At 41.6% G+C, this 14214-nt stretch overlaps 1 pseudogene; it reads left to right on the forward strand.

The window, feature by feature from the left end:
* The window catches only part of LOC136493932 (uncharacterized), a 171580-nt pseudogene extending 157809 nt beyond the window's left edge, over positions 1–13771 (forward strand).
* The last annotated feature ends 443 nt before the right edge of the window (positions 13772–14214 follow it).

Raw genomic sequence — 14214 nt, forward strand, 5'->3', positions numbered from 1 at the left:
GGGTTGCTTTGTGTGCCATGTGTGACCTTGTTAGTAGCAGAATTAGTTCTAGATGTTTATAGCAAAGTTGTTCAAATTTTGTTAAGCTTTCCAAAAATTCCAGAACCATATTTATTGGACATGTGGAACTCAACTTATAGCTGTTTAAAGTAGCATATCAGTTTCTGTTCATGTTTTGGATATAGATGTCTTCCTTGGTTTAATTGACCTTGTTAACTATGAAATCATCTTAAGATGATAATAAGAAAGTTGTAGGTAACTTTATAAGCTTTCCATAAAGTTAAGAATCATGTTTGTCGGAGGTCTAGAACTCCAGTTATGCTTCTCTAAAGTTCCTATAAGTTTTCTGTCCATAGCTGTGCCTCTGCTGTTTAGGCTGCTGGTGCAAGTGTTACTTGTGCAACTAGTTTCATGGTGTAAATGATGTTTACTGTAGTTTTGGTAAATACAAAAGTCGTAGATGATTATCTTATCTTGCTTGTGTTAAATTTTCATGATCCTAGGTCTGATAGTTTAGGAGTTGCATGCTTAATAAGTCTACTGTCAGATTTTGATTACATTCTGCGCAGACTTAAAAGATTAGCATGTTTGGTCATGATAACTTGGGAATCATGCTGAGATAATTAAAGATGAAATGTGGATAATTTCCTAAGCTTTCCAGAATGTCTTGTTTCATATCATTTGGATTTATAAAACTCCAGATATGATTGATTTATGAAGCCGCTGTTTGCAAGTCCAGAAATTGGCATATTCCGGTTATAGTTGTTGCTTCACCTTGACTTGCTTTGCATGTTGCTAGGTGTAGTTCACGTCCTTGGTAATTAAGTTAAATACACCTGAGATCTTGTGAGACTTATGTGCCATGTATAATATTCTTTGTTATCTTAGCATGATAGATTGTGTGATGTTAAGTTAAGCATCGCAAAGTACTTAAGTGTGTTTAGTGTAAACGATGCTTGTCTTGCTTGCTATTTGTGATGCGTCTCATGGTACTATTCTTCATATTCATGCACTTGCATCTTGCATCTCATCTAGGTACGCTAGATGCCCCACGTGAAGGACGAGATGTTGGAGCCAAACCCGAAGATGGTGTTGGTGGATCCATCCCGAGGATGGAAGGACCCTAGAGTGCATGCCTAGAGTGGAGACGTCGTCAAGACGGAGCAAGCTAATTGAACTGACTTGTGTCGGATCCCAGGCAAGCCCGGGAGCATTATAAGTCTCCCAGTAATTTACAAATGTTTACTATGTATTTATGATTGATGCATTAGGTTATAAGAGTTGAATGAAACCACTTGATGCATGTACATTCCTTGTCCAGATATTACACCTTTAACCGGTATAGGTCCAGGATCGAATATCTGCTTAGCCATGCTTAGACCGGTAGAAGTCGGGTGATGTCCTGTCACCTGCGAGATATAGGTGGATACCGGAGCACGGTTGGCTATATCTGCTATCGTGGAAAAGAACCATGGGTTGAAAAGTAAATCAAGGCCGGGCGGAGTCGATGGTAGGTTGACTCATGTGATTCCGTCGGTGCCGATTAAGGACCGTACCGTTGTTGGAACTTCTGACAAGATTGAACGCATGCCTCTCACTTAGCTGGCCGGATAATTCGTTCCGACCGCGAAGCCGAGTAATTCAACTCCGGCCGGGAACCGTTCTGTTGTGCGCTCCTTCCGGGGGGCGATCAGACTGAGACCAAGGGCAGGCTCGGCCTGAACGTCCTGGCATTTGGTGTCCCAGATTGTGCGGCGCAGTACGGACCCGCGAAATGTGTACCGGAGTTGTATCAAAGGTGACCTAAGGCTATCGTGGCTGGTAGACCTGGGTTTGTGTTAGGAATAAACTCCCAGCTGGTTGAAATCGATTCGAATCGCCGTCTCTCCCGGATAGTGAGAAACTTGGCTAGCTCCAACATCGTAGTAACTGTGTATGGAACATGATGGTTCGGATGAATATGGAATTACTACACCTGCTATGGTTACTATTGTATGCTCTAAAAAGATATACCACATGTTTGGCACAGGATAGTTGCTAATCTAGAGATGGATAGTTCTAATTAACTTAATGATAGAATTATAATTGTATAATTGAGTTAATCGCTTTTTATGCAAAATGTTGTCAAGCTACCTCCACTTATAAAGCCTTGCATACTCCTTGGAGTCAATTTTACTTCTGGTTTATGACGGGTAAGTCTAGCTGAGTACATTCGAGTACTCAGGGTTTATCCCACCATGTTGCAGGTGAGGTTTCGGCCTGTTGAAGATGGTGGCTAACCACCGGTGGGCTCGGTGACTCTATATTTATTCTCATCTATATGCTTTTAATCTGAGGATGTCACTTATGCTAGCAATGTATTTGGGACTCATATTAATAAAATCCTTCGAAAGCAAATGTTGTTCTCACTAATCGGTTTTGAAATCCAAACTTGTAGTATTATTTACGGACCTATTTGTAATATTATTTCCGCTGCAACTCTGTGTATGTGATGTGTATTTGCTTAATCACGCGATCTTGGTTGTGATGTTGATTTACCGAGGTCCTGCGTGACACTCGGCGGACTACCGGGTTTATATAAGTGAGAGTATGCGCGTGTCAACGTGTTAAGCGGGGACAGCCATACTTGATCTTGTATAAATTGGGCGGTTCTGTCACAGCTGGTATCAGAGCGAGATTAAGCATAATACTGTCCTATACATAGTTTTAAAAGCCAAGTTTTAGTTTTAAAAAGCCTATTTTAACTAAAACTTTAGCTACAGGCAAATTTGTCAAAACTTATTTGCAAAACTATGCTAGCGACATCCTCCTTTATGCCCAGTTAAGGACTATTAGGTGGCTATCTAAGTACTAACTTTGGGGGAATGTACTTTATTGCAATTTTTCTTTCGTCGTCCATACGGCGTGCTATGGTATGGATGCCATTCGCTTGAATGGTGATGTATGGATCAATTGCCTCTACGCCCAGGTAAGTGTGAGTTGTGAGAGCATGACCGTCCAACTATCGGTCTAGGGGAGAGTTAGCTATGGTTGCTGGAATATTTACATGTTACACACATGTATATATGAAGGTACTTAATTATGGGTATATTTATCGGGTAGCTATGGATATCAAAGTATATACATCTGGGGATGTGTATATGGAGAGTATCTTAGTTTACCGCTTTCATTGTGTGCTTATTTATCTCTTGTGAGGATGGGCTGCAATGAATTTTCCTGCAGGTATGCTAACCACGAATGCGTAGATTGAATGTAGCTGACGACTAGCTATATATCGAGAGAGTACGTGTTATGCCACCGACATAGAACGTGATTGCCGCCTTAGGCTGGCAATTTTGTGAGGACGAATAGGACGAGCATGCATCATGATTGTGCTTGTGCATAAATATGCTTCCCTCACCTTGTTCTAATACTAAGTAACTTGTGATCAATGTGATGTTACTATCTTCCCTATGTGAGGATAGACAAAATGCCTTGTCCCGTGCTGCTTGAATAGCTATGCTTGAAGGTAGTGTGTGATTAGTTTTGTCTTGTATGTTTGCTTCCAAAGGAAATAGATGACAAGTTATTAATTGGCAAAAACTCACCCCTTCGAAAACTAAATTGCTAAATGTAAGAAAAACTTGTTTTGTAGAGATATCCACCTACTCAGTAAAGAGGAAATAAAAGATAACAGTACCTTACCACCATGTTTTGCCTGATATGTGTTGTGGTGTTACTGTAGGTGACTGCTTATTATGTACGAGCTTTGTGCTTAGTAATAGTCGCTTAATCTAATCGGATTGAGTGTTTCGAAATGCTCGCTTAAGACCATTATGTAGGCGTGGATGCTCATTATCTAGGTAGTGCCGTAGTTGTCACCCTTTTGTCCTCGGTAAGCATACGAGTGTTAAATAGCTTTATCCTAAAACAACGCTCAAGTTACGTAATCGCACAGTTGTCGTCTCCAATTAAGTTCTCTCTTAGGAACCTAAGCCTGTACATGTGGTTGCTAGCCTTGAACGTTGCGCTATGAAGACCTTTATCCATGCTTTTGCTCAACATTAGGCCCAAGCTTTGTTCCCTTAAATGCTTGCATATTTCATGGTTGTCCCACTCCTATGTGGGAGGACCCTACTGCAAAAATCCTTGTTAGATCTTATTGCCCCTTCCCCTACTGATAATCTGGTGCAACGATAATCGCTATCTGCCCTGGCTTTGGAACCTTCTACTCGCAGATCATGTCATTGCTTTATCCACTGAATCTCTAGTCACTGCAATGGCTCTGTCCCTCAAATCTCGTGTATTTTGTCTCCAACTCTTTCAAGTCTCTGGATGTTTATCAGTCTTGCTCTCCTGTTGCTGCTCGACAGGACCAAATCTCATGATAATCTTTATCTGGTAATCACTTTGGTGGACACGAGGCGTTTGTGGAAATTAAGCAAGAGTCTCCTGCTTAGTTGCCTTTGGCAATTAGGCTATGTTCTTTTGCGCTATGTTTTGATCTTCTGATCGCCTCCTTGTTGATTCCTAACCTTGTGACTATCCTTGTTTGCTGTCCCTCTTTTGCACAATGCTTGTTCTTACAATCTAATTGGTGCCACTAGAAGTTTCATTTTGGTTGAATGTTCAGTAATGGTGCCATGATTAGCGATCTATGGTGCCGCGACGGAACCTAGGGCCTCCTTGTGGGCGGCCGACGCATGGTTGTGCTGTTGGGTGCGCGCTGGTATCGAGATTCCTAGTCATGATCCATTGCAGAACTGCACCGATGTGTTATTTTCACGTGAGCTCTTCCTTGGTTATCTCTCTATATCTTATCGAAGATCCATATATCAGACCAAAAGTAGTAGAGCTTCCTTTTGAAGTCACAAAAAGGATACCCTTTGAAGAACTGGTCACTGACATAAACATTAACAGACTACAAGAGGTGGTAGACAAGTGACTCTACTTGATGGTCCCTGTAATGACGTCCGTCACCTAGTGAATAACTTATATCATCCCCGTTGGATCAAAAATGGCACATAACACTTAATGTTGGACAAGTTGTTAGTCAGATAAGAATTTAACGTCACATTATGATTATGACCTGGCTATCCAAGTCTTGATCATTATGTGCATGCGAATCGCACAGTCGAGATCAATCATCTCTAGTGTGACCCCCTTGTCTGCTGACTTCGATGGCGACTGTCTGTTTGTGCCTCGATTGCAATTATTGTTGTGGTCAAGAGTAAGAATTTGGAACTTTAAGTGTTGAGAGACAATTGATTAGTTACCCATAGTAAGGTTAATCTCTAGCTAGGTAGCGACTTATTGGTAGCTATGAAGGCTATGTCTCACAAGACGATGTTAAGCAAAGAACCAACAAGGGCGTTTAGCAACGCAACTACTGCTTTGTTTTCCAAAACCTGTGCTATCAAGTCCATTCCATCTTGGACAATCACACAGATAGTACAAGACGTTGTATCGGCTACGTAAGGAGCTAGCGAAAGCATGTGCCTAGTTTCGATCAGCGTCATTGTGCCCCTAGGTACCATAAACGGGTTTGTTCAAGGCTCTATTGGATGAAGTGCCAGAGAATATTCAGAAATGGTTCCGTGTCTCTATAGGAATGCCCTACATGTAGAATAATGCTTTGTGCCCTGTGAAAACAGCCCACAAGTCCAACGCTTGTGCATCGTCAAGTTGGTGTCTAGATCAACGGCGGAAATTGTTACCTAAGAAACATGTCAGGAAGACTATAGCCTCCATCTCCAGCTAGAGAAAGGCTGTTGCTGCTATGAGAAAGATTATAGAGTACAAAACACACACCTCAATGTGCGAAGCAAAAAAAAAAAAAAAAAAAAAAAAAAAAAAAAAAAAAAAAAAAGGGAGAACACGAAATCTGTCCAGATTTTGTGGCACTAAACCAGTTATCTTCAAGCCGGCGATTAGTGACCCAAATGAAGTTGGATTAACCCCAAACTTGGTGAGCTCATTCCTTTCTTAGGACCCTTCAATGTCTTAAGTTGGTTTGAGTATTGGTTGAGTAAAACATCAGATTTGAGAGATATCTTGTCGGCTCGGTTTGCTGCCATTTCTGAACAGAGCAGTTTTGGTAGATGAATTGTTTAGATGGTCAAACGGTGTACGGTTGAGTTGAATTTTGGTGAGTAGTTAGAAGACCCATGGATCTATATTCCTACCAAAATTCATGCACAATGGAGCACTAGTTTGTGAGATATGAATAGAAAACAAAAGGGTACAGAATCTGCAATTTCGCTGTGACTGCGATCCTCCTTTACATTAGACGGTTGTGTTTGTAATTCATACCAAGAAATTACAACTTGTAGGTGTACTGCTGTTAGACAACCCTCCATACCCTTGAGAAGACTAATTGCACCCCTATGTGCCTTGCTTTTGCCCTCTTAGATCAGCAATGCGTGAGCAGTCAAGGTGTTCTAGAAGTCAAAATTGTGCCCTTGCAATTCGAAAGTAATTGGAAAGGTGTCAAACCATAGATTTTTGGGTTATGGTTTTTGAGATATTGATTGGCCTAAGAATGGAAGCCACGACGTCAAATATAGTTTAAGAAAGCTGGTTTTGCTACGATGCAAGTCAACCCAACTTGCTGTGCAACTGCACCACGAAGGCAAATTGTACTTAACCTACTTGGTAGTGAACTAGTCCCTAGTTTTGTGATTACTTGCAACTTATGTTGTCCTCCAAGCCTCGCTAACATCCTTCTGCGTCAATGGTTCTCCAATGCTGATATGCCTTTGGTACCTTATATGTGTTTTTACCCAATAGGTTGCATCAGATTCAACCCAGATCGCTATTGCAACTTGGATCCAAAGGCTCCCTAAGGAATGATCATCGAGAACGTTGAGCCGACTGAGTCAGCTATTACGTTTACCACTCACTCAACAGACTCAGATAATACAGTGTGTTATCAGGGAAAGAGCACTGCACCCATGGAACATTATGTAGCTTTCCATCAGTTGACATAGGAGTGAGTGCACCGCTACAACCAGTTTGGAAATTGGTTAACTAGCTTCTCATACCCTCAAAAGATGTTTACCCCGTCTTTGATCACATCCTTTACAAAAAGTTGTGCTCAAGCCACTTTAATAGAGAACTGCTTTTCAAACCTTGGGAACAAATATAGCACCATTGCAAGGAATATCTATTAACAGACGGTGGTCTAGTGCAAAATCCATAGGTCTATGCTATATCCACTTGGGAAGTAGATGCTGCAAGTATTTAGTCTACGTTTGTATCGCTCTTAGTACATCAAGGACGAAGTACGTAGGACATTGCTATCTTGGATTCCTCCCAAAGTAACAATACTTCATGAAGGCCAACGAAGGAAATTCTTCAGACAACAACTTACGACAAAGAGCAAGTATCAGAAAGTGTCATGACCAAATTAGTCTCTCTGATACTCCAAAGTTAAGTAGCCCAATGCTATCACTGATGTTGGAAACTGGATGACAAGTTTCTCTTCCCATAAAAGCCTTTCGCACCGAATCTCGGGACGCGATTCCTTTAAGGGGGGAGGGCTGTAACACCCCAGGTGTTTGTCACCAGTTAAGCAGTGGGTTTAAGCTCAACCATGACATGTTGAGTGGTAATGAAGGTGTCAAGATCAAATCTATATGATGGAGCTCCAACTTAAACTTGGGCCACGCACAATTGCTTACATATGGACCCTTGTTAAGATTATGCAAGAGTAATGTTAAACATGCTTATTACATGTACATTACATCCCCATGCATCCATCTAGACCCGTGGAAAAGTTTCATGAAGTTGGAATCAAAAAGTCACATGAAATGATAAGTCATATCTTTGCATGAATTGCTTTATCAAGTGACTGGAAAACATATGAAGTCAACCAAACCTTGTAACCTTGCTCAAACAACTCTAATTGAACTCTACAACAAAAGTTATGAAGGGTTCGTGTTGAGCGAAGGTGGAGAAAATGTCCGAAAATAATGGAAACCCTATATTTTGTAGCAGAAAGGACTTTGCGTTGACCGAGAAATAAAGTTGACTTCTGGACTAGATATGAGGTTTGACCAAAAATGAAAGTTGAAGAAAAGTTTGAGTATAACAAACTTTGTTAAAGGACCAAGTCATGATTTAGCTTCGAAATAGATCAAAACAGTGCTCAAAGTATAAGAGAAAAAGCTGAAATCAACCCGACCGTGTTTGTAGTCCGGATTTCACCGACATCAACGTTGACATCCCGCGTTCTCCAAATTTTGCTAAGCAACTTGAGTTGGTCCAAAAATAAAAGTTGAAGGTTATATTATGGGGAAGAACATACAAGAAGATGGCACCAGTTGCATTTCATTTCGACCATCAATTTTGGATGTTTGCTTGTCGCTGTCAAATCACTGACACTATCAAGTTTAGTACTAATTATCTGCTAATCCAACAGCCTAATGGCCGAGCACCCTTAAACAAAGTTGGAGAGCATGAGGAGTAGGTCAAACTTTGTTTTTGGCCCATTCCCTAAATTAGCCCAGAGCAAGCCCAAAAACGCGCCCCACGCCAGCCACTTCCTCGCACGACAGGTGTTCGGTGAAATGTCGTCGTGGCGACCATGCAGTGCAGCCGCGCGTCCACGCCCATGCCACGCGCCCTGCCTTGCCGAGCGTGATGGGGAGAGCCCGAGCTTCATTCACTCGCCCCTCTGCCTCTCTTGTTGTCTCCTGCTCGCCCTCCCTCGCTCTTCTCGTCACCAGAGCGCGCGGGCACCATGGATGCCACGCCGAGCTCGCGGCCGCTTGCGTTTCCGCCCCTCTGGGCTTCCTCGAGCTCCTCCGCATGTGCCACCATCTCCGCCTCGCCTCTCCTCCTCCCTCGCATGCGCTCGTCGCGGCTAATTCTGCTAGGGAGCTGCCGCCGTCGGCATGGCCACCATGGCGCCAGCACCCTCGCGTGGCTGGGCCACCATGGGACGCCCGGGGCTGAGCCGCAGCCCTGAGCGAGTGTGTGCAGGCCAGGGCCTTGCCGCGGCACTGTCGCTCGCCGCCGACGCTACCCTTGCCGGCCGGGAATCACGAGCCGGCCACCTCCTCTGTTCCAGTTTGCGTGGGGGACTTCGTCCTCAAATTCGACTAAAGGGAAGGGCCTAACTGCGAAGTCAGTGACTCCAGTGAACAGTGCCGAAAAGGATCAATTTGTTCGTGTTAATTTGTGTTTTCCGCAGGGACCCCGATGCAAGATTTCAACTCCTTTTCTCTGGTTTTTACAGATTTGAATGCTCCACTTTGAAAATTCGTAGTAATTTGTAGAAAAATCGTAAATTAGCAAATGAGGACTTTTTGGAATCCTTGTGAAATTCTCTATGCACCAGATCTATAATATTACACGTTTTACTTAAAGTTTTGGCTGTAAAAATATATTTATGCAGCTAGGTTTGTAATTCTAGTTGTATTTATCTTTTTTCGTAACTGCAGTTGTAGGGCTCCAAATGAAGTGAAATTTTTGTGGCATGCTACTCATGTGATGTTTGATGTGTGGTAAAAATTTCAGGATTTTAGGCTTGATCAATTTAGAGATATGAAAAATAACAAATGACATATGCTGCTTTGCTTCTATTCTGGACAGTTCTGCATGTATGCATTGTTTGGCTCAGTTAAGTTATGAATCATGCCTTGTTGATAATAAATGAGTTGTAGTAATTTTCATAAGCTTTTCAAAAAGCTAAAGAGCACAATTTTTGGTTAAGTATGTGTTTAGCTATAGTTGTTTAAAGTACTGTGGCAGTTTCTGCCCAAACCCAGACAGGGTTGCTTTGTGTGCCATGTGTGACCTTGTTAGTAGCAGAATTAGTTCTAGATGTTTATAGCAAAGTTGTTCAAATTTTGTTAAGCTTTCCAAAAATTCCAGAACCATATTTATTGGACATGTGGAACTCAACTTATAGCTGTTTAAAGTAGCATATCAGTTTCTGTTCATGTTTTGGATATAGATGTCTTCCTTGGTTTAATTGACCTTGTTAACTATGAAATCATCTTAAGATGATAATAAGAAAGTTGTAGGTAACTTTATAAGCTTTCCATAAAGTTAAGAATCATGTTTGTCGGAGGTCTAGAACTCCAGTTATGCTTCTCTAAAGTTCCTATAAGTTTTCTGTCCATAGCTGTGCCTCTGCTGTTTAGGCTGCTGGTGCAAGTGTTACTTGTGCAACTAGTTTCATGGTGTAAATGATGTTTACTGTAGTTTTGGTAAATACAAAAGTCGTAGATGATTATCTTATCTTGCTTGTGTTAAATTTTCATGATCCTAGGTCTGATAGTTTAGGAGTTGCATGCTTAATAAGTCTACTGTCAGATTTTGATTACATTCTGCGCAGACTTAAAAGATTAGCATGTTTGGTCATGATAACTTGGGAATCATGCTGAGATAATTAAAGATGAAATGTGGATAATTTCCTAAGCTTTCCAGAATGTCTTGTTTCATATCATTTGGATTTATAAAACTCCAGATATGATTGATTTATGAAGCCGCTGTTTGCAAGTCCAGAAATTGGCATATTCCGGTTATAGTTGTTGCTTCACCTTGACTTGCTTTGCATGTTGCTAGGTGTAGTTCACGTCCTTGGTAATTAAGTTAAATACACCTGAGATCTTGTGAGACTTATGTGCCATGTATAATATTCTTTGTTATCTTAGCATGATAGATTGTGTGATGTTAAGTTAAGCATCGCAAAGTACTTAAGTGTGTTTAGTGTAAACGATGCTTGTCTTGCTTGCTATTTGTGATGCGTCTCATGGTACTATTCTTCATATTCATGCACTTGCATCTTGCATCTCATCTAGGTACGCTAGATGCCCCACGTGAAGGACGAGATGTTGGAGCCAAACCCGAAGATGGTGTTGGTGGATCCATCCCGAGGATGGAAGGACCCTAGAGTGCATGCCTAGAGTGGAGACGTCGTCAAGACGGAGCAAGCTAATTGAACTGACTTGTGTCGGATCCCAGGCAAGCCCCGGAGCATTATAAGTCTCCCAGTAATTTACAAATGTTTACTATGTATTTATGATTGATGCATTAGGTTATAAGAGTTGAATGAAACCACTTGATGCATGTACATTCCTTGTCCAGATATTACACCTTTAACCGGTATAGGTCCAGGATCGAATATCTGCTTAGCCATGCTTAGACCGGTAGAAGTCGGGTGATGTCCTGTCACCTGCGAGATATAGGTGGATACCGGAGCACGGTTGGCTATATCTGCTATCGTGGAAAAGAACCATGGGTTGAAAAGTAAATCAAGGCCGGGCGGAGTCGATGGTAGGTTGACTCATGTGATTCCGTCGGTGCCGATTAAGGACCGTACCGTTGTTGGAACTTCTGACAAGATTGAACGCATGCCTCTCACTTAGCTGGCCGGATAATTCGTTCCGACCGCGAAGCCGAGTAATTCAACTCCGGCCGGGAACCGTTCTGTTGTGCGCTCCTTCCGGGGGGCGATCAGACTGAGACCAAGGGCAGGCTCGGCCTGAACGTCCTGGCATTTGGTGTCCCAGATTGTGCGGCGCAGTACGGACCCGCGAAATGTGTACCGGAGTTGTATCAAAGGTGACCTAAGGCTATCGTGGCTGGTAGACCTGGGTTTGTGTTAGGAATAAACTCCCAGCTGGTTGAAATCGATTCGAATCGCCGTCTCTCCCGGATAGTGAGAAACTTGGCTAGCTCCAACATCGTAGTAACTGTGTATGGAACATGATGGTTCGGATGAATATGGAATTACTACACCTGCTATGGTTACTATTGTATGCTCTAAAAAGATATACCACATGTTTGGCACAGGATAGTTGCTAATCTAGAGATGGATAGTTCTAATTAACTTAATGATAGAATTATAATTGTATAATTGAGTTAATCGCTTTTTATGCAAAATGTTGTCAAGCTACCTCCACTTATAAAGCCTTGCATACTCCTTGGAGTCAATTTTACTTCTGGTTTATGACGGGTAAGTCTAGCTGAGTACATTCGAGTACTCAGGGTTTATCCCACCATGTTGCAGGTGAGGTTTCGGCCTGTTGAAGATGGTGGCTAACCACCGGTGGGCTCGGTGACTCTATATTTATTCTCATCTATATGCTTTTAATCTGAGGATGTCACTTATGCTAGCAATGTATTTGGGACTCATATTAATAAAATCCTTCGAAAGCAAATGTTGTTCTCACTAATCGGTTTTGAAATCCAAACTTGTAGTATTATTTACGGACCTATTTGTAATATTATTTCCGCTGCAACTCTGTGTATGTGATGTGTATTTGCTTAATCACGCGATCTTGGTTGTGATGTTGATTTACCGAGGTCCTGCGTGACACTCGGCGGACTACCGGGTTTATATAAGTGAGAGTATGCGCGTGTCAACGTGTTAAGCGGGGACAGCCATACTTGATCTTGTATAAATTGGGCGGTTCTGTCACAATAAAGTCACCGACAGACTCAAACTGGACGTAGGGCACGTTGCCTAAACCAGTATAAACCCTATGTCATTGAGTGCTAGGCCACCTCTGATCACAATATACGACAAAACTACAAATATTTACGTGTTGGTCACTTTCTGCACCGATACATATGTAACTTGTATTGTTCAATATCTTTGCAAAATGTAACAATTTCTATCTTAGGTTCAGACACAAATTACCAAAGCAAACCGTGCTAAGTTGGAGATACATCATACAGCAGGCACTAAGAGTTTTGCTTATCTGGACATGAAATGGTACATACTACATAGAATTATAATTACTTATTGCCCATTGTGTCTTATATAGGTGCTTTCTGTAGATTTTTTATGCTGAAAGCTAAAACACTTGCAGGTTGATGAACTAGGACACCCTCCTCGAAGGGATGAACTCTATATCAAAACTCATACAAAAAAAATGGTGTTGCAATAAGAAATGTGGAACCAATAATTGTAAGTTATTCTTGTCTGATTACAAAATTACAACATGTAATCTTTATGGAGTGTAAATATTGTCATTTCATTTATGTAGAGCAAACTTAAAGCAATTGTTGAGGCCCATCCAGAGTTGACATAAAGAACAGTTTAACAAGGTGACGCATTTGTTGTGGCTTTGGGTTCAAAGGAGCTAAGAGGCCGTGTGCGAGCTTGAGGTCTAGGACCTACTTCTCAAGATGTTGGTATAGCAGGACTAAAGTGTTACATACCTACAAGATTTCAAATGGAAGTTTTGGCCCATAAAAGGCTAAAAGTAGGAATGGAGCTCTAGAACAACGCCTAACACAAATGGAAGTGCAAATGCAAATGATGGAAGAAAGGTTTGCACAGGAAAAGCGACATACAGAAGTAATGTCACAGAATGGTTCTAATTCACAACGTGTGGTATATACCACTATAACAATACATCAGCTAGTTGTTTAGCCTCTTAATACCTTGTGCAGAATTATCTCATTATCTCTTCCATTTTGTTTGTAGAGCCCAAGATCTGCAGAAGATGTTCATGAGCCATATCATGATGCTCATTTTCAAGAAAGATGAAGCTTATGAAGATAATGAGAACAATGATGCCATTGATGTGGGTGAAAACTTGCTTGTGGATAGGCGTACTACAGCCCCAACTATGCAAAGCCCTTCCAATGCCACCCTTGTAATGCAGCCCCGTGCAGCCCCATCCTCTCAATGCAGCCCTAACAATCCAACGATGAATGTAAATGCCCCTCGCTCTCATTCACATGAAGAACATGTAATTCTCTCATCCATGCTACAAAGTTTCTTATCATAATTGCCTTATTTGCTTTATCATTAATTCAGTTCTCATAGATGCATTACTTGATTCAGGTCAGAAGGGATTTGACATTATATGAAGTGGTCAAATCTGATACAGTTGTGGCTAGGGGAACAATTATTTTAGTAAATCCTAAAACCACTCTTGAAGGTGTAGCTCTTGGGAAGCATTATTGTGAAGTTGTTGTGAACCTTGTGATCAAAAGGGATGCAATTCTGCCTCGCCCTTATACCGGTGTGGAGAAGATGGCTGACGCTCTTAAGTTGCCGATTGCATGGCCATACAATAGAGTAATATAACTGTCCTAGTCATTGTTTCCTGTTTTCTCATATGTGATTAGTGACGAGACTTCTAACTAGTGATATTTGTGATAGATGAAGGTTAGCAAGGCATCAACAACAAATCATGGTACTTTGGGTATGTTTCTCCTCTGAGTGACTTATGTTTATTTCAGCTGATTTCCAAACTATAGAGTGGT

This window comes from Miscanthus floridulus, chromosome 11, assembly GCF_019320115.1.
Source record: "Miscanthus floridulus cultivar M001 chromosome 11, ASM1932011v1, whole genome shotgun sequence".
NCBI classification, from domain to species: domain Eukaryota; kingdom Viridiplantae; phylum Streptophyta; class Magnoliopsida; order Poales; family Poaceae; genus Miscanthus; species Miscanthus floridulus.